At 40.6% G+C, this 7,549-nt stretch overlaps 1 pseudogene; it reads right to left on the bottom strand.

The window, feature by feature from the left end:
- Nucleotides 1-2,757: 2,757 nt before the first annotated feature.
- LOC132527950 (glyceraldehyde-3-phosphate dehydrogenase-like) lies at nucleotides 2,758-7,280 on the bottom strand (annotated as a pseudogene).
- Between the last annotated feature and the right edge of the window lie 269 nt (nucleotides 7,281-7,549).

The raw sequence follows: 7,549 nt of genomic DNA, 5'->3' as shown, positions 1-7,549 counted from the left end.
TGTTACGACTGGTTCCAGAAAAGTAGAAATAGAGAGGTTAGTGGAAGTTTGCTTGGTGTAAGAGATAAAATGAGAAGTGGTGAAGAGAATCGGAAAATATTACTTCAATTAGAAACAAAGACGAGGGACTTCCCTGGTAGTCCAGTGGTTAAGAATCCATCTTCCAATGCAGGGGACGCAGGTTTGATCCCTGGTCAGGGAAGTAAGATCCCACAGTCCATGGGGCAACTACTGAGCCCATGCACCACAACTAAAGAGAAGTCCATGAGCTGCAATGAAGAGTCCGCACACCGCAATGAAGGATCCCACATGCCACAACAAGGATCCCATGTGCTGCAACTATGGATCCCATGTGCTGCAACTAAGGTTCCCATGTGCTGCAACTAAGGTTCCCATGTGCTGCAACTAAGGTTCCCATATGCTGCAACTAAGACCCGATGCAGCCAAATAAATAAATATTTAAAATAAAAAAAAACCACAAAGAAGAAAATCTCAGACCCATTAGGATGGCTACTATCAAAAAACCAGAAAATAACAAGTGTTGGAGAGGATGTGGAGAATCTGGAACCATTGTGCATTGTTGGTGGGAATGCAAAATGATGCCAGTCCTATGGAAATAGTATAATGATTCCTCAAATATTTTAAAATAGAATACCATATGATCCAGCAATCCCACTTCTGGGCATATATCCAAAGAACTGAAAACAGGAACTCAAAGAGATGTTTGCACACCTATGTTCACAGCAGGATTATTCACAATAGCCAAGAGGTAGAAGCAACCAAGTGTCCATCGATGGATGAATGGATAAACAAAATATATGCTAGATACATACAATGGAATATTATTCAGCCTTAAAAAGGAAGGAAATCCTGTCACATGTTATAACATTGATGAACCTTGATGACATTATGCTAAGTGAAATAAGCCAGTTTCACTGGCTTATTAAGAATAATAAGAAAAAAGACAAGTACTGTATGATTCCACTTGAATTTGACTGTACCTAGAGCAGTCAAATTCACAGAGACAGAGAGTAGAATGGTGGTTGACAAGGACTGGAAGGAAGGAGCGATGGGGAGTTGTTGTTTACTGGGTACAAAGTTTTAGTTTTGCAGAATGAAAAAGTTGTGGAGATCTGTTGAACAACAGTGTGAATAGGCCTAACACTGCTGAGTTGCACACTTAAAAATGATGAAGACGGTAAAATTTATGTTACGTGTTTTTAACACAGTTAAAAATAAAACATTATTTTAAGAAAAAGAAAAGGAAAACCTAAATGAAACCTCACTGCCCAGATTAACCTTATACTAATGACCAAGCTCTATGCTTATACAGTCTGATGGTTTCCCATGCCTGTAAGGTCCAAACCTTTTAGAACAGCACCGGTAGTTAACAAATGTTTAATGTCAGGCAGATCACGTCACTCTTCTGCTGAGAATCTTCCAGAGGTCTTCAAAGGACTGGCATTGTCTCCCCAGCCTGCATTCCCACTTCTCTGTCCTCATCTCCTTTCACTTTCCTCTCAGTCACTCCACCCCAGCCTCCTGGCTTCCTGACTGTTCCCTGACCCACTGGGCATGTCCTCCCTTTAGGGCCTTTACAATGGGCTGACACCTCTGCCTGGAATTTTCCTCTCTCAGATTCCCACCTGGCTCACTACCTGACCTCCTTCAGGCCTTTGATCAAAAGCTCCCTTTCTGGAAATGCCCTTTCTTAACCATCCTTGGAATTGCACCCCAGTCCATCTCTACCCCAGCACCCACTAACCTGTCTCATCTTTATTTTTCTCCATCGTGCTTACCACCAGGTAATATATATTTTATTTATTTGTTTGGTCTTTGTCTCTTCACTGGAATCTAAGCTCCATAAGGGCTAGTATTATTTTACTCTTTTATTCACTGCTTTAAAAAAAATCCTCAGCACCTTGAACAGTGCCAACCCATCGTGGACTTCCAATAAATAGTTGTCCAATTAATTAAATGATTGAGTGACCACAGAAAGCACTTGCAATCTAAGATTATTGAATACTTTCTAATTATAATCCAAATCTTTTTCCTGTGACCACTATCCTGGGCTTGGGGGAAAAAAATTGCAGTACAAGCTCTTTTTTGTCTTCACTGCCCAGAATGTAACCTGTACTCAGTAGCAGTTGATTGCTGTTTTTTGGTTGGCACACTCATCATTTCCTGTCGGAAATTAAAGCAAAAGTCATGTTGGATAAGCACTCAATTAAGTCTTTAGATGACGGCAATATATAAACAGACGACTTAGTCCGTGTGTGCAGTTAATTCTCACATTACTTTGCAGGTTGCTTTAACACTGTGGTAACATGATTCCTGCTAACTTGCTACCTGTATTCCATTATAAGTCTCAGTCTTTTAGTAAGCCCCCTCCCGACATTTGATTGTGAAAAATTTTCAACAGTATAGGCAAATTGAAAGACTTTACAGTTAATCTCTATATACCTGTCCCCTAGATTCTACTGTTAACATTTTAGCATACTTGTTTAACAATTAACTGTGCATCTATCCATCTCTAATTTGGGGGAGGGGGGTGGGTACAGTGTACTGCATGGATGACACATGACAAGGTAGGGCTCCTCAGCCCCTCCGTGTCTTCAGGTGTCTGGAATGGGAACTGTGTTTAGGACGGGAGATTCTCAGTGTGTTGGGGAATCCAGGTAGGGCAAGGAACCCCCAAGAGCTGAGGGCCTCTCTCTTGCTCTCATGATCTCACTGGGGCTGGTGGTCCAGGGGGCTCTTACTCCTCAGAGGCCCCATGGACTATAAGTCCTACCACTCTGTTGCTGTAGCCAAATTCATTGTCATACCAGGAAATGAGCTTGACAAAGCAGTCATTGAGGGCAATGCCAACCCCGGCACTGAAGTTGGGAGAGTGGGTGTCACTGTTAAAGTTGCAGGGGCCAAACTGGTCCTCAGTGTAACCCAGGGTGCTCTTTAGGGGGACCTCTGATGTTTGCTTCACCAACTTCTTGATGTCATTTTGGGCTGCTTTCCCTAGATGGCAGGTTTGATCCGTGACCAACATGTTGGGGGTGAAGACACGGAAGACCAGCCTGTGAACTTCCCATTCAGCCCCTGGATGACCTTGCCCACAGCCTTGGCAGTGCCAGTAGGAGCAGGGCAGCCCCACAGCCATCACACCACAGCTGCCCAGAGGGGATGTACATGGTCTTCTGGGTGGCAGTGATGGCACAGATGGTGTTCACGAGTCCTGGTTTTCCTTAACCCTAGGGCAGTAGTTCTCAACTAGAGATGATCTGGGGCCCTGGGGGACATTTGGCAATATCTGGAGACATTTTTGATTGTCACAAGTTAGGGATGGGTGCTACTGACAGCTAGCAGGAAGAGGACAGTATGCAGTACACATCCTAAAATGCTCAAGACAGCTCCCCTTCCCCCAGCCCTCAGTCCCCACAAAGAGAGCCCAACAAGTCAATAGTGCCAAGGTTAAGAAACCCTACCCTGGGGCATAGTCCTTAAGATTCTCAACTGAAAACTGGAGTATTAACCATGGCTCCTCCTCCCTGGCAGGTCTTGAACTGCAGTTTTTGTCTCCCCAGGGCTGTAAGCCTGCCAATCCTTTGTTTACCCTTATAGCCTCGCAATAGCTACTTTCCGCTTGGCGGTTTTGCCTATTGTCCTGCGTACACACAGTTTACGAATCAGCCTATGTTTTCAGTGGAAAACACAGTGTTGAATGTTGGTATCACCTATGCAGGATCTTGGCCTCTGAATGCCTGCCTGCTTTGGTTGGCTTCTGATGCCTTAAAAAACCTGTTGTCTGTTTGCTTATTTATCCATTTTGGTTGTTGTTATTACTGGTTTGCATTTTATCCAGCTTTTATATTTTTTCTTGTTGGCACGGTTATTAGGATCCAAGCTACTCTGTCATAACCAGAATTGTAAGTCTGCTATGCATACATGCAACCGAGTTTAACTTCATTTTGAAAGTCCTTCAGTTAACAAAATCTCCAGATTATTCTGATCACCAGTTATTTGAATAAAAACATGTTTAGGTTTTATTTTCTGCCCAGATATATGATAGGTGAAAATATTTAAATGATAATATACCTTTCCAATATTTGCTCGGTGTAGAAAATTTAGAAAAAAACAGAAAGGGTAAAGAAGAAAATTTTTAAATATATATTTTCCATCACCCAAAACAGCCATCAACAAAGTTTGTTATTGTTCCTTTCAGTGTTTCCTCTGTACCTTCCTAACAATGTTTTATTCAGGACTAACTCATAGGCCCTTATTCATTTATTTTGCATTTTTAAACAGTTTTATTGAAGTATAAGTTATGTACCATAATATTCACTTGCTTTCAGTGTGCAATGCAATGATTTTTAGTAAATTTACAGAGTTGTACAACCATCGCCACAATCCAATTGTAGAACATTTCCATCCCACCAAAAGGAATGTCTATTTACAGTAACTCCTTGTTTTAGTAGGTTGGCATTTCTCCCCTGGTTTAGCCTGTAATTTCTGGTCAACTCTGGTTTTCTGTTTCTCATGAGCTCTTACAGAGGTGCTAAGGGAAGGCAAGAAAGAGGTGGGCATCTTCTGGGAGAGAAAGGCCAGGGACAGACCTGTGTCTGACAGCCAGTGTGGCAGCCATGGAGATGCACTGGTCAGGTCTCCCTTTGGGAGAACACATGGTGGGGAGTGTGGGTGGCTGACAGCCCACAGCTGTGCAAGGTCCCCTGGGCTCCTTCAGCCAATGACTGAGCATGTGGGGGTGATAGAGCCAGCGGATGCAGGACTTCTCTAAGGCAGCATTTGCTGCCAACCCAATCGGAAAATGGGCAGAAGACCTAAATAGACACTTCTCCAAAGAAGATATACAGATGGCCAATAGGCACATGAAAAGCTGCTCAACATCACTAACTATTAGAGAAATGCAAATCAAAACTACAATGAAGTACCACCTCATACCAGTCAGAATGGCCATCATTTAAAAGTCTACAAATAATAAATGCTGGCGAGGGTGTGGAGAAAAGGGAACCCTCTTACACTGTTGGTGGGAATGTAAACTGGTGCAGCCACTATGGAGAACAGGATGGAGGTTCCTCAAAAAACTAACAGTAGAGTTGCCATATGATCCAGCAATCCCACTCCTGGGCATATATCCAGACAAAACTATAATTCGAAAAGATACATACACCCCTATGTTCATAGCAGCACTCTTCACAATAGTCAAGACATGGAAACAACCTAAATGTCCATCAACAGATGAATGGATAAAGAAGATGTGGTGTTTATATACAATGGAATACTCAGCCATAAAAAAGAATGAAATAATGCCATTTGCAGCAACATGGATGGATGTGGAGATTATCATACTAAGTGAAGTAAGTCAAAAAGAGAAAGACAAATACCATATGATATCACTTATATGTGGAATCTAAAATGTGACCTAAATGAACCTATCTGTGAAACAGAAACAGACTCACAGACATTGAGAACAGACTTGTGGTTGCCAAGGGGGGGGGGGTTGGGAAGGGATGGACTGGGAGTTCGGGGTTAGCAGATGCAAACTATTACATACAGAAGGGATAAACAACAAGGTCCTACTATATAGCACAGGGAACTACATTCAATGTCCTGGGATGAACCATAATAGAAAAGAATATAAAAAAGAATGTATATACATGTATAACTGAGTCACTTTGCTGTATAGCAGAAAGTAAAACAACATTGTAAATCAACTATACTCCAATTTTTTAAAAAATAGAAGGGATATTGTAACATGGAAAGCAGTATGTGACAAGAAAGAAATAAGACTTTTCCTATCGGTGGCCCCTCACACTAGAGCAGATGACCCCTTGGGTCAGGAGTACTTCAAGTGTGGCTGATGTGAGGAAAGCCATAGACCGATCCCTTTAAGACTCACACTAAATTCCATCACCAGCATGGGAACAGTCCTCTCCAGCCAATATGGCAGATGCAAAGTTTAAAAAGCTTGGGTTGGCAAGAATGTGAGTGAAAAATAAATTCCAGCAGAGTCCTGGCGATTGTGTCATTTGTTGACTGACATCTGAAAATCCTTGGCAGTGTTTTAGGGCATATTTTGCTTTAACAAGTAGGGAAGATGCTTTAATTGGTGCCCTTTATTTATAATTTTTGTCATTCATGTCTGTGGAAAATTCCAACATCTTCCACGTTACATCATTTCTGGACATTTGGCAGTGTACCAGACCAGCAACTGTTTCAATAGAGAGAAATCTCTTCCCTCACTCAGCAAACATATTTTACTGCTTGGAAGATTGCTCTCCATGAATACTACCTGATAAATCTTAATATGATTTTATAGATTATAGCTATCCCTCTCATAACTGGTTTTTCTATCATCCCATTTTTAAGGGTTAGTCAACATTTAATGAGTGCTCATGGATGTCAAATTCCATATGAAACAGGACTCGGTTTGCTCAAGGGTGATAAGAAACAGATGTGGTCTTTGTACACAGAATGCGTTATTTTTATTTTTTGAAATCAGAATTTAAAAATTAACTTTACCAGGGTGACCTATTTATTTTTTTATTTATTTTCTATTTATTTTTAAATTTATTTTCTATTTCTTTCTTTTCTTTTCTTTTTTTTATTGTGGTAAAATATATATAACATAAAATTTGCCATTTTAACCATTTTAAAGCATGCAGTAGCATTAATTATATTGACAGTGTTGTCCAATCATCACCACCATCTATTCCAAAAACTTTTCATCACTCCAAGCAGAAACTCTGTAATCATTAAACAATAACTTCCCATTTCCCAGGCAGCCACCATTCTACTTTCTGCCTCTATGAATTTGCCTAGTCTAAGTATTTCATATAAGTGGAATCCTATAATATAAGCTTCTGGCTTATTTCACTGAGCATAATGTTTTCAAGGTTCATCCATTTATGATACATGTTGGATCATGTATCAGGACTTCATTTCTTTTTATGGCTGAATAATATTCCATTGTATGTATATACCATATTTTGCTTATCCATTCATCTGTTGATGGACATTTGGGTTCTTTACATCTTTTGACTATTGTGAATAATGCTGCAATGAACACTGGCATAGAAGTGTCTGTTTGACTCCCTCCTTTCGATTCTTTACGGTATATGCCTAGAAGTGAAATTGCTGGGTCTTATGGCAATTCTGTGTTTAGCTTTTGAGAAACCATCAAACTGTTTTCCGCAGAAGCTGTACCATTTTACATTCTTACCAGCAATGTACAAGGGTCCCAATGTCTCCACACCCTCACCCATGCTTGTAATTTTCTGTTGCTGTTGTTGTCCTTGCCATCCTAGTGAGTGTGAAATGGTATCTCATTGTGGTTTTGATTTGCATTTCCTTAATGGCTGGTGATGCTGAACATATTTTCATGTGCTTATTAGCCACTTATATAGCTTCTTTGGAGAAATATCTATTCAAATCCTTTGCCCGTTTTTTAATTGGCTGTTTTATTGTTGGGTAGTAAGAGTTCATTCTATATTCTGGATACTAGACATCTACCAGATACATGACTTGGAAAAAT

The sequence above is a fragment of the Lagenorhynchus albirostris genome, chromosome 10, assembly GCF_949774975.1.
Source record: "Lagenorhynchus albirostris chromosome 10, mLagAlb1.1, whole genome shotgun sequence".
NCBI classification, from domain to species: Eukaryota; Metazoa; Chordata; class Mammalia; order Artiodactyla; family Delphinidae; genus Lagenorhynchus; species Lagenorhynchus albirostris.
Note: the sequence above shows the minus strand (reverse complement) of the source record. Positions and strands in the feature narration are given on the sequence as shown.